The 13,681-nt window shown below is 42.9% G+C and overlaps 1 pseudogene; it reads left to right on the top strand.

Moving 5' to 3' along the window:
• Positions 1-13,681, top strand: part of LOC142435959 (ninein-like protein) — a 91,280-nt pseudogene that overhangs the window by 53,563 nt on the left and 24,036 nt on the right.

Below are 13,681 nucleotides of genomic sequence, written 5' to 3'. Positions count from 1 at the left end.
CACTGCCGACTGCGAGGCTGGCAGTTTGAGTCCACCCACATTGAAAGGGATATTGAAAGAAAGACCTGGTGATCTACTTCTGAAAAATCACCATCGAAAACCCTGTGAAGCACAGTTCTACCCTGACACCCATGGGATTGGCAGTACTACTCAACCGGGTGCCTAGCAAGACACCATTCTTTGTGGGATTTTTCCTATTTTAATTACCATCCATTGCTTTTTATTTTTTTAATCATTTTACTGAGGGCTCGTACAACATTTATCACAATCCATACGTACATCCATTGTGTCAAGCACATTTGTACATTTCTTGCCATCATCATTCTCAAAATATTTCTTTCTGCTTGAGCCCTTGGTATCAGCTCCTCATTTTTCCCCTCCCTCCTAACCCTTCTCCCTCATGAATCCTTGATAAATTTATAAATTATTATTATTTTGCCATGTCTTACACTGTCCAGCATCTTCCTTCACGCACATTTCTGTTGTCTGTCCCCCAGGGGGTGGTTATATGTAGATCCTTGTGATCAGTTCCTGCTTTCTACCCCTCCGTCCCTCCACCCTCCCTGTTTCGCCGCTCTCACCACTGGTCCTGAGAGGGTCATCTGTCCTGGATTGCCTCTGTTTCCAGTTCCTGTGTGTACCAGTATACATCCTTTGGTCTAGCTGGATTTGTAAGGTAGAATTGGGATGATGATAGTGGGGAGGAGGAAGCATTGAAACTAGAGTAAAGTTGTATGTTTCATCATTGCTACACAGCACCTTGACTTGCTCATCTCCTCCCTGCGACCCTTCTGTGAGGGGATCTCCACTTGCCTACAGATGGGCTTTGGATCCCCACTCTGCACTGCCCCTCATTCACAGTGATAATAATATTTTTGTTCTTTGATGCCTGATACCTGAACCCATCAACATCTCATGATCACACAGGGTAGTGTGCTTCTTCCATGTGGGATTTATTGCTTCTCAGCTAAATGGCCTCTTTATTTTTAAGCCATTAAGACCCTAGGTGCTATATCTTTTGATAGCCAGGCACTACCAGCTTTCTTCACCACATTTGCTTACGCACCTGTGTTGTCTTCAGCGATCGTGTTGGGAAGGTGAGCCTTATGGAATGCCAGTTTAATAGAACAAGTGTTCTTGCATTGAGGGAGTACTTGAGTAGAAGCCCAATGTCCATCTGCTACGTTAATACTATAAATATATGCACATAGATCGATTATTGCCCCATTGTCATATATAAATATGTTTGCATATGTACATGCCTGCATTTAGACCTCTATAAATGTCCTTTGCCTTCTAGTTCTTTCCTCTATTTCCTTTTACTTTTATCTTGTCCCACTATCATGCTCAACCTTCATTTGGGTTTCAGTAATTCCTCTCAGTTACATTACACTTGAACAAGCCCTACCAGGCCTTTTACACCCTCCTCATCACTGATTTTGGATCACTTGTTATTCCATTGTCCCTGGGATTTATTAACACCACTTCCTTTCCCCCACCTCTCCCTCTACTATGTCCCCTGGAACCTTCGGTCCTGTTGTTTTCTCCTCCAGATTGTTTATCCAGACTCTTATCTAGACAGACCTGCAGAGATAATACTATGCACAAACCAAGACAGAGCAAAACAAAGCAACAAAAAAGAAAATAGTTCAAGGTCTATTGACATTTAGGAGTGTTTTCTGGTGGAGTCTGATGGAGTGCCACACCATGGCCCCAAAGTCTATTTTTGGTATTCCCTCGAGACGTCCTTGCTCTGCTCCCCTTGCTGTTCTGTTGCACGCCTTTAGTGTTTTGCCTCGGTGTGGTGGGGTCTGATCAGGCATAATTCCCTCACTGTGTATCCAGTGTTGTCCCCTATAGGGCTATGGGCCAGTGAGGGATGTCATGTCTCATAGTGGGGTTGACCATATGGCCCTCTCTAGCTATTGGCTGCTCTGAGCAGGGATATCATCTTCAAGTCTTGGTGGGCCAGGATGTGCTCCACTCTCTCTTCCTCCCCCCTCATTTGCTCCTGTGTGCTCTGATCAGACATGTCCCTCTCCCTGAGCTGTAGCTTCAGTGCTGCCCCTAAGGTAAATTCTTCAGGGGGCAGGGGTGGTTGTCCACATAGTTGGGATTGGGGCCTGTCTCTCAGACCCCTCTACTGGTTCCCTGCTTCATGCCAGTATGTTGCATTCACATCTTAGAGCACCGCTTTGTAGTCTGGTCCCTCTTTCCCTGAGAAGATATGAATAATACACTCCCCTTGGGGGAGTTAGTGCCCTGTTCCCCAACTACTCATTTGTTTCTGTTTTTTCTCTCTTTCCCCTTCCTTTTTAGTTGTCTACCATATGTATTCCTGGATTTGGTCTCGTCCCTGCCATACTCCCTGAACCTGAACCCAGGAATGTTTATATACAATAGTTTTTTCCCTAAGCCCGTTTTGTACTTTTTTTTTTAAGCTTTCCTCATCAGACTCATATAGTACTTCTCATTTTCTGCTTGGCTTACTTCGCTTAGTATAATTTCCTCCAATTCTTTCCAATGTGCTTCATGCATTCATCACTACTTTTTTTCTTATTTTTTTAATAATTTTATTGGGGGCTCATAGAATTCTTATCACAATATGTTCTTGATCCATTGTGTCAAGAACATATGTACATTTGTTGCCATCATCATCCTCAAAACATTTGCCTTCTATTTGAGCCCTTAATATCTGCTGCTTATTTTCCCCCTCCCTCCCCACTGTCCCCTACCTCATGAACCCTTCATCATTAATAAATTATGATTATTTTGTCATATACTACACTGTCCGATGTCTCCCACCGCCTTCTTCTCAACTGTCCCTCCCCCAGGGAGGAGACTATATGTAGATTCTTGTAATCAGTTCCCCCTATCCACCCCACATTCTCTCCACCCTCCAGGCATCGCCACTCTCACCACTGGTCCTGAATGAGTCATCTGTCCTGGATTCCCTGTGTTTCCAGTTGCTATCTGTACCAATGTACATCCTCTGGTCTAGCCAGATTTGTAAGGTAGAATTGGGATCATGATAGTGGAGGAGAGGAAGTATTTAAGAACTAGAGGAAAGTTATATGTTTCATCACTGCTACCCTGCACTCTGACTGGTTCATCTCTTCCCCACAACCCTTCACTAAGGGGTGTCCGATTGGCTACCAATGGGCTTTGAGTCTCCACTCTGCACTCACCCACATTTTCAATGATATGATCTTTTGTTCCTTGATGCTTGAAACCTGATCCCTTCGACAGCTCGTGGTCACACAGGCTGGTGTGTTTCTTCCATGTGGGCTTTATTGCTTTTGAGCTAGATGGCCACTTGTTTATCTTAGAACCTTTAAGAACACAGACGCTATATCTTTTGATAGCTGGGCACCATCACTTTTCTTCACTACATTTGCTTACACACACGTTTGTCTTCATTGATCGTATCAGGGAGGTGGGCACCCATTGATATGATTTTTAGTTCTTTCATGTCTGATAACCAGTCCCTTCTGCACCTTGTGGTCACACAGGCTGTGTGCTTCTTCCATGTTGGCTTTGATGCTTCTCAGCTAGATGGCCGCTTGTTTATCTTCAACGCTTTAAGATCCCAGACGCTTTGATAGCCACGTACCATCAGCCTTCTTCACCACATTTGCTTATGCACACATTTTTCTTCAGCAATCATGTCGGGAATGTATGCATCCTGGAATGCCAATTTAATAGAACAAAGTGTTCTTGCATTGAGTAAGTGGAGGCCTAATTGTTTTATTAGGAGTTCACACAACTCTTATCACAATTCATACATACATCAGTTGTGTAGAGCACATTTGTACATTCATTGCCCTCATCATTCTCAAAACATTTCCTCTCCACTTAAGGCCTTGGCATCAGGTCCTCATTTTGTCCCCTCCATCCCCGCTTCCCCCTCCCTCATGAACCCTGGATAATTTATAAATTATTATTTTGTCATATCTTGCCTTGTCCGACATCTCCCTTCACCCACTTTTCTGTTGTCCACCCCCTAGTAACAAGGTCAAATGCAGATCCTTGAAATCGATTTCTCCTTTCCAACCTACTCTCCCTCTACGCTTCTAGTAGTGCCACTCTCACCACTGGTCCTGAAGAGCTCATCCACCCTGGTTTCCCTATGTTTCTGGTTCCTATCTGCACCAGTGTACATCCTCTGGTCTAGCCAGACTTGCAAGGTAGAAATCAGATCATGATAGTGCAGGAGGATGAAGCATTTAGGAACTAGAGGAAAGTTGTATTTTTCATTGTTGCTACATCACACCTTGACTGGCTCGCCTCCTCCCCTACACCCCTCTGCAAGGGGATTCCGGTGACTGACAAATGGGCTTTGGATCTCCAATCTGCACCCCGCCCCCCCACCTCATTCACTATGGTTAGATTTTTTGTTCTGATGATGCCTGATACCTGATCCCTTCAACACCTTGTGATCGCACGGGATGGTGTGGTTCTTCCATGTGGGCTTTGTTGCTTCTGAGCTAAGTGGCTGCTTGTTTGCCTTTAAGACACCAGACGCTATACCTTTTGATATCCGGGCACCATCAGCTTTCTTTGCCACATTTGCTTATGCACCCATTTGTCTTCAGCGATCATATCATGGAGGCAAGCACAAAATGTTATGATTTTTTGTTCTTTGATGCCTGATAACTGATCCCTTTGGCACCTTGTGATCACACAAGCTGGTGTGCGTCTTCCATGTGGGCTTTGTTGCTTCAGAGCTAGATGACCACTTGTTTATCTTCAATCCTTTAAGACCCCAGACGTTATATCTTTTGATAGCCGGGCACCATCAGCTTTATTCACCACATTTGCTTATGCACCCGCTTTGTCTTCAGCAGTTGCGTTGAAAAGGTCAGCATCACAGAATGTCAATTTAATAGAAGAAAGTATTCTTGCATTAAGGGAGTACTTGAGTGGAGGCCCAATGTCCTTCTGCTACCTTAATACTAAACGTATAAATATATGCACATAGATCTATTTACCCATCCTCATATATAAATATATTTGCATATATACATGTCTTTATCTAAACCTCTATAAATGCCCTTTGTCTCCTAGCTCTTTCCTCTATTTCCCTTGACTTTCCTTCTGTCCCACTATCATGCTCAGTCCCGACCAGGGTTTCAGCAAATCCTCTTTGTTACATTACCCTTGATCATGCCCTACCAGGCCTCCCAGCCCCTCCTCACCAATGATTTAGATCACTTGTTCCCTTGTCCCTGGGTTTGTTAACACCACTACCTTTTCCCCCACCTCTCCTATGTCCCTCCTGAACTGTCGGTCCTGTTGTTTTATCCTCCAGATTGTTCATCCAGCCTATCTTATTTAGAAAGACCAGCGGAGATAATAACATGCACAAAAACAAGACATAAAAATACCAAGGAACAATATACAACCAACCAACAACAATAAATCAATGACAAAAAAAACACAAGAAAGAAAAGTTTGTAGTTAGTTCAAGGATTGTGTGTTGGCCTTTAGGAGTGTTTTCCAGTTCAATCAATTGGGGTACCACACCCTAGCCCCAAAGTCCACCTTCATCATTCCCTGAGGACCTCGCCGTTCCATTCCCTTGCTATTCTGTTGCACCCCCTTAGTGTTTTGCCTCGGTGTGGCGGGATCAGATCAGGCGTAGTTCCCACACTGTGTCTCCAGTGTTGTCCCCGGTAGAGCTATGGGTCAGTGAGGGGCGTCATGTCTCATAGTGGGGCTGGCCATGTGGTCCTCTCTGTGGACTGGCTGCTCTAATCGGGATAATCGTCCTCAAGACCTGGTGGGCCAGGATGTGCTCCACTTTCTCCTCCTCCCCCTTCATCATCACCCATGTGCTCCCATCAGATATGTCCCTCTCCTGGAGCTGCAGATTCAATGCCGTCTTTTGAAATAAGTTCTTCTGGTGGGAGGGCCAGGCGTCCTCTTAGTATTTGTCATCACTGCTTTTTAGTGATGTGTAGTACTCTATTGTATGTATATACCACTGTTTTTTAATCCAATCATTTGTTGGTGGAAATTTGGGTTGTTTCCAACTCCTTGCATTCGGATTTGTACCCTTGTGGAACTGCTGTTCAGGTCCTTTGCCCACCTCCTCGGTGGGCAATTAGTTTTTTTTTTCTCTTTGGAAACTAGCAGAGTATTGTAGATTTTAGTAATAAGGCCTTTGTCTGATGTGTCAGGCTAAAGATGTTTTCCCAGTCCGTGGGCTCTCTTATTACTCTCTTGGTGAATTATTTTGATGTACACAGATGTTTTATCTTCAGTGTATCCCACATGTCAATTTGTGACTCATGTGCATTTGTGTCCTTCCCTGTTTCTGCTATCCCATGTATTCCCAGTGCCAAAATTCTCAGATTGGTCCCAGTTCCCTTATTGATGGACCTAATAGTTTGGAGTTTTACCTCAAGGTCTGTGATTTACCTTGAGTTTATTCTTGTGCATGGAGTCAGATAAGGGTCATGCTTCATTTTTCTGCAGGTAGATATCCATTTTTTCCAACACCGCTTGTTAAAGAGGGTACCTGCTTTTGATATTTTGGGGGCTTTATCAAAAGTGAGTTGTCTGTATGCTGATGATTTTATTTCTGGGTTTTCAGTTCTTTTCCAGTAGTCTAAGTATCTGTCATTATACCAATACCTCCCAGTTTTGACCATGATGGCATTATAATATGTGCTAAAGTCAGGTAAAGCAAGCCCTCCCACTGTGTCCTTCTTAGGGAGTCTCTGCTAATTCTGGGCTTCTTCCCTCTCCATATGAATTTGGTAATCAGTTTTTCCATTTCTTTCATGAAAGACGAGGGTAATTCTCTCAGGATTGCATTAAAGTTATATAGTGCCTAGGAGAGAACTGACATCTTTACTATATTGAGTCTTCTGATCGACAAAAATGGGATATTCTCCCATTTGTTGAATCACTCTTGGTTTCTTGTAATAGTGTTCCATAGTTTTCCTCATATAAATCTTTTGTTCTTTTAGTCTGCTATTTCCCTAGATATTTTAATTTGTGCTTGGCTATTGTGATGGGTACCACCTTTTTGACCTCCTCTTCTGTTATTTTAGCTGATATGTATAGCAGTCCAGTGGACTTCTGTTTGTTGATCTTGTATCCTGCCACTCTGCCCCTTTTGGATCTTTTGGGATTTTCCATTTATAAAATCATGTCATCTACATATAACGATAGTTTTACCTCTTCCTTCCCCAGACGAATACCTTTGATGTCTCTCCTTTGCCTTATGCTGCGAGCTAAAACCTCAAGTATGATGTTAAATAAGAGTGGGGACAAGGGGCATCCTTGTCTGGACCCTTTTTCTGTGGAATTGTGTTCCTCTTTTCTGCATTGACTACCATGTTGGCTGTTGGTTCTTCATATATAGCTTGTATTGTCTTGAGGAATTGTCCTTCCATTCCTATCTCCTGACCTGTCTTAAAAAGGAATTGGTGTTGGATGTTGTCGAATGCTTTTTCCACATCTATCAATATTATCATGTGGTTCTTAGAGTTTTTCATGTCAATGTGGCACATGATACTAATGGTCTTTCGTATGTTGAACTATCCCTGGTATGAATCTTGCTTGGTCATGGTGAATTACCATATATACTCGTGTATAAGCTGAATTTTTCAGCACAAAAAATGTGCTGAAAAACTGGGGTTTAACTTATACGAGGTGTAATATCTCACAGGTGATTGTCGTTCCTCCGCTGTTCATTCAAAGCCCCACTGATACTGCAGGGCTTTGAATGTTTGTTACTCACATCTAACCAATCAGAGCCATCCTATGACATGGAAGGCTCCAATTTGCAGAAGCACCCATAGTGATTCACTTACGCTGGCAGCTGAACTGGTCAGGATGTGTCCGTGGCTGCGCTCCGTCTCTCCCCTCTGGTCTCTGTGTTAATTCACATCCTGCATTTCCCACCCTAGGCTTATACTCAAGTCATCAGTTTTTCTAGTTTCCCAGGTAATAACTAGGTACCTAGGCTTATACTCACGTCGGCTTATATTCAAGTATATATGGTATTCGTTTTATATACATTTGTATTCTATTGGCAAGTATTTTGTTAACAATTTTTGCATCTGTGTTCATTAAGAATATTGGTCTGTAGTTCTCAATTCTTGTAGGATTCCTGCCCTGTTTGGGTATCATATTTATACTTGCTTCAAGAGGTTGCCGTCTTTTCTATGTTCTGGAAGATTTTGTGTAGGATTGGTGTCATTTCTTCCCTAAATGCTTGGTAGAATTGTCCTGTGAAGCCATCTGGTCCAGGGAATTTGGGGTTGGTAATCCCTTGATATCCTTGTCTATTTCTTCTATTGCTATGGGTCTATTGACATTCTTGATGTTCCTCTGGGAAATTCGAGGGAGGGATTGTTTTTCAAAATTTGACCATGTCTTCCAAGTTGTTGAATTCATTGGAATACAGTCCTTCGTAATACTCTTTAATTATCATTTTGAATTCATTAGAGTCTGTTGTAATGTCCCCTCTTTCATCCCTCATTCTTGCTATTGAAATTTGTTCCCGTCTTTCTTTGGTTAGGTTTACCCACGATATGTTGATTCTGTTTATCTTTTCAAAGAACCAACTTTTAGCAGCATTAATTTTTCCATAGTTTTCTTATTTTCCCTCTCCTAAATCTCAGCCCTGATTTTTATTATTTCTTTTCTTTTGCTATTAGCACGATTGTGCTGTTGACTCAGCCCTAGTTGCTGTAAATTTTGTGCCAGCATATCAATCATATGGCTTTCTTCCTTTCTCAGGTGTGCATGTGTTGCTGTGAAACTTCCTCTGATAACTGCCTTTGCTGTGTCCCATAAGTTTTGGTACGTCTTATTCTCATTCTCATTGGTTTCTAGAAATTTCCTAATTTCATCTATCATCTGAGCCAGTACACACTCCTATTTCAGTAGAGAGTTATTCATCCTCCAATTGTTTGCCTTGTTTTATTCATCTTCCTTTTGCTGATTTCCAGCCTTATGGCACAGTGGTAAGTGAGAGAAGTCTATATGATATCAATGTGCTTAAATTTATGCAGATTTGACTTATGCCCCAGCATGTGGTCTATCTTCGAATATGTGCTATGTGGGCTTGAAAAGAATGTGAAATATTTTGTATTTTCATGAAAAGCTCTGTAAATATATATCAGGTCAAATTGACTAATTGTAGTGTTTAGATCTCTGGCCTCCTTGTTGAGTTTCTTTCCCTGTGATATTTCTTTCTCAGAGAGTGGTGTATTGAAGTCACCTACTATAATTGTTGAGGCTGTGACTTCCTTTTTCATATTTTGAAGCATTTGTTTGACGTATTCAGCAGGTCTGTCATTTGGGGAATATGTTTACAATGCTTAGTGGTTCTTTGCCTACTGCTCCCTTGAGCATTATATAGTGTGCCTCATCTCTTTTTATGGTTTGCACTTTGAGGTCAGTTTTATCCAAGATTACGATTGCAACCCTTGGTTTTTTTTTAATTGCTGTTTCTTTGGTATGTTTTTCTCCAGCATTTGATTCTCAGCCTAGTTTTGTTTGTAGTCTTGACATGTGTCTCCTGTTGGCAGCAGATTGATTAGTTGTATTTCTAAACTAGTCTAAACTAGTCTGCTAGCCTCAGTCTTTTAATGCCTGAGTTTAGTTCATAGATATTCAGGGGTATTATTTCCATCCGTGGACTCTGTGATGTCATCTTACACCTTTTGTATTGGGTGTTTTCCCACCTCCCTTTCTTTTTAATGTAGTGTGTGTGTGTGTTTCATTCTTGACTTCTTTTCACCCTTAATCCAATGCTATCTTGGGGGCTGTTTTCTCTTTGTTTCCCTCTGGGTGAGGTTGTTCTCTGTGGCAGTCTCTTACTTATGCTTGGTGAGTGCTGTTCTTCTGCCTATACTGGATCGACAAGGATCCAGGCTTGGTTTCTTCTAATGTATTCTTTGAGTTTTTCCTTCTCTAACAAGACAATTACTTCTTCATCTATCTTGATCAGTAATTTGGCTGTGTAGAGTATTCTTGGGTTTGCATTATTTTCCTTCAATTTTTGCAATGTTACTCAACAACTCTCTCCTCTTCTTCATAGTGTTCTCTGATACCCTGTTTCCCCAAATATAAGACATATATATTAATTTTTGCTCCCAAAGATGCACTAGGTCTTATTTTCAGTGGATATCTTATTTTTCCATGGAGAAGAATGTGGTACACGTTTATTGTTTATTGTTTTATTAAAAGAGACCTCGTACTACCTGTCTGCTCTGACTGCGCTGCAGCCAATAGTGAGCTGCGTGGTGGTGCCCACCACTATGATCCAGAGTCCAGAGTTACGGTAGCTTCGGGGGTGCTGATTTTTGGGGAGGTCTTATTTTTGGGAGATGCCTTATATTTCAGCCCGAGGCAAAACTGTAAGTAGGTCTTATTTTGGGGGGATGTCTGACTTTTGGGGAAACATGATAGGTCTGAGCATATTCTTATTTGGGAAACTATGTGATTGCTTGTTTTTCCCTAGCTCTTCTCATGATTTTCTCCTTTTCCTCAAAGTTGGATAGTAAGTATGATGTGCCTTGATTTCTTCTTGGGTTTCAATCTGACTGGTGTTCTTTCAGCTTCCTGAATGGTTGCCAGGTTTTCATTCATTAAGCTCGGGAAGTTTTCCTCCAAGAATTTCCTCTCTGTTGCAGTTGACTTCTTTGTGGTGTCTTCCTCTGGTAATCCAATAATTCTAATGTTGTTCCACTTCATAGCATCAGACCTCGCTTTTAGGTTCTCTTCAGCTTCACTAATGATCTTATTAGATTTTTGTTCGCATTTAAAGTCTCCTTGGCTGTCCTCTAGGTCACTGGTGCAATTATCTGCCTCCTCCAGTCGATTCTCGAGGTCTGCGTGTCTGCTACTAGTTTTTGTTATCTCTTCCCTGATCTCTTGTATTTCCCTTTGGTGTATGGACTTAATCTCCTCTTTCATTTCATCTTTTTTCTGTATTGTTTTTCTCATATCCTGTATTACAGCAAGAAGTATTCTGAAAAATTCTTTATGTGGCAGATAAATATCTGCTTCTTCTATGCATGTCGTTCGGTTCAGGACATCTCTGCCATTGAAGTTTGTTTCTCATGTTTTTTTGTTGAGGTCATTGGGCCTGATTGCTGTTTGTTTTAGAGGAGCCAGGTGCCATTTTTCAGGGAGTCAAAGAGCACTGGCTCTCTCTGGGAGACTCGTAGGAAAGCTTCTTCGAACTGCTACAGCTAATTTCACTATGGAATTAGCCAACCACTTTATCCTCCTGTGGCTTCACTCTTTCCCTAGTCAAGAAGTTGGATGGGCCTCTCCGGAGATGCTGGTTGGGTTGTTGTGGATCCACGAGGATGGTGCTTTACTGGGTGATCTCACAAGAATCCATGATGGTGTGGCCCATGACGGCTTGGGTTGCCACAGGTGGCATGCAAAGGTGCCCGCTGCAACAGGAGTGTCACAGAAATCTGGTTGGTTGCCTGCTTTGGTATAGAGCACCGTGAATGGTGGGCGGAATTTCCCTGATCAGGTAGATCACTGCATAGGTTAGGCAGAGGTTTCCACTGCTCCGTGGAAAGCTGGTGAGTGTTTGATAAGCTTTCTTAGTCTGTGAGGCACTACAGCAGGCGGGAGGAAGCTCCCTCAGTAACGTGGGACCACAGAGGATGGATAGGAGCTCCCCAAGGCACACAGGCAGGATTTCCCCCAAAGAAGGGGTGCCGAATTTCTCCAGCCATGTCTTAAGCACTACAGAGGACCGGCAGGTGGGCTTTTCCAGGGAAGAAGTTGGGCAGGATATCCCCTGTTGGAGTGTGGGTGGGCTTTCCCAGCTTCCGGTTATGCTGCAGAGGGAGGAGCTCGCCCAGCAGGGTTGAGTGCAGGCATTAGTGCCCTAGGCTAAGGGTAGTGGTCAGGATGTTGGCAGTGCTGTGTGAGAGAAAGGGGAAGAGAAAAAGAGAAGGAAAAAAACAGCCCACTGAGACAGGGGGATAGGGGGGAATAGAGAGAAGAGAGGGAAACTGAAGCATCAATATAAATGAACCTGATCCTTGACCATGGGGCTGGAGGGGTTTAATCCCTGCCCTGAGATGGTGTCAAACTGTGGCTGTGTTGAGATAAAGCCCCTGTGTTGGCTACAAATGATCCTGGCTCCAGCCAAGACAGTGGCCGGGCCAAGGTAAGGTGACCAGATTTTAACATTGGTATAGCGGGACACCATTGATAAAACTCATATCCTGGTGAAATTGCCACATGGCAGCCGAAAACCGTACATACCCTCACTTGTTGTCCATTCTTTCCAAAAATTGGGACTTTTTAAAAACACCATAGACACGAGAAAAAATGTTTAAAAAGCGGTACGTCTGGTCACCTTAGGCTAAGGTCAAACCCTAGCTGGCCTCCATTGTGGTAAGCCAAAAGACCCAGCTCCTTAAAACCTATTGGATCTCTGCCTACTTATCTTTCTGATGCTCCTTCTGCGACCTGGCGGTGTGGATTTTCCCTCTTAGTGACTCTCCTGCACAGATTTCTGTGGAGTTCCTCTGCTATGTGTTACTCAGTCGCCATCTTCCTGGAAGTCTCTACCATCCATTTCTTAACAGATTTTTGTGAGAACTTTTTTTTCTCTCCCACTTTAAATTAATATACTTTCCCCCTCAAGAGACTGTAATTTACCTTTGTAAATTACAGAAAAATGGCTTCAAAAATTCATGGAAAATTCCTTTACCTTTTAATCCTATTTCCATGAGTTATTTGTGGCTCACTCATACATGTTATTCCAGTTACTATGGCTCCATAAGAAATTATCGCCAACACTTAATGGCCTAAAATAGCAATTAAATATGCTCATAGATTTTATATTTTGTGGGAAGGAACTCAGACATAGCATAACAAACATGTTTCTTCTCTGCCCTATGATGCCGGGGCCTCAGCTACACACCTTACTGGCTAGACCAGAAATGTCTGAAAGCTCGCTTACCATGTGGCTGCCTGATGGGCCAGTTTGGGCTTCTTCACAGTTCAATGTCTAGTGTCCCTCCAGAGTACGTTTCCTAAAGGAGAAACCAGGTAGAATCATACTCCTATAGTCCCTGGGAGCACTGCTGCCGTATTCATTAGGTCTGAAGAGTCCCAAGTCCCCCATCCCCAGGTGCACAAAAGGGAAAGTGACCACACACCTCACATTCCTTCACGAAGGGATCTAGGGTCCCTGAGTAAACCGCATGGAGTGCATAGCTGACCTCTGGCTACATCAAGGAGAAGAATCCTACGTAGCTCCATCAATCAAGGCCGATTGCCACAAAATAGAGATCAGGCATGCCTCCACCCTCCATCATTCTTTACCCTTTTCTGATAGTAACTGTTTCTTCCACAGCATTCTACTTTTGTGCTGTGTTCTATAATCCATTGCACTGGTCGCACAGAGCTCACAGGCAATACTCACAATTAAGGGAGCTTTTTAGAGAACTTAATGGGTTACTACAAGCCAAGGACAGAAAACACTAAGGATACAGTCATTGGTCCACAGTATCATCTCGCCTCAATCAAGTCTTTCTCTAGTCCTTAGTCTCTGTGTTGCTCTTCAATTCTGTCTCGTGTCTCCTTGCCTCAGCCTCTGACTTTGCCTTGTTCTTTCAGTCTGTCCAGTAATTTCTGTTTCACAGCCTCTGGTTCCTCTTGTCTTTAGACAGAGATC

This window comes from Tenrec ecaudatus (genome assembly GCF_050624435.1).
Source record: "Tenrec ecaudatus isolate mTenEca1 chromosome 18 unlocalized genomic scaffold, mTenEca1.hap1 SUPER_18_unloc_4, whole genome shotgun sequence".
NCBI classification, from domain to species: domain Eukaryota; kingdom Metazoa; phylum Chordata; class Mammalia; order Afrosoricida; family Tenrecidae; genus Tenrec; species Tenrec ecaudatus.
Note: the sequence above shows the minus strand (reverse complement) of the source record. Positions and strands in the feature narration are given on the sequence as shown.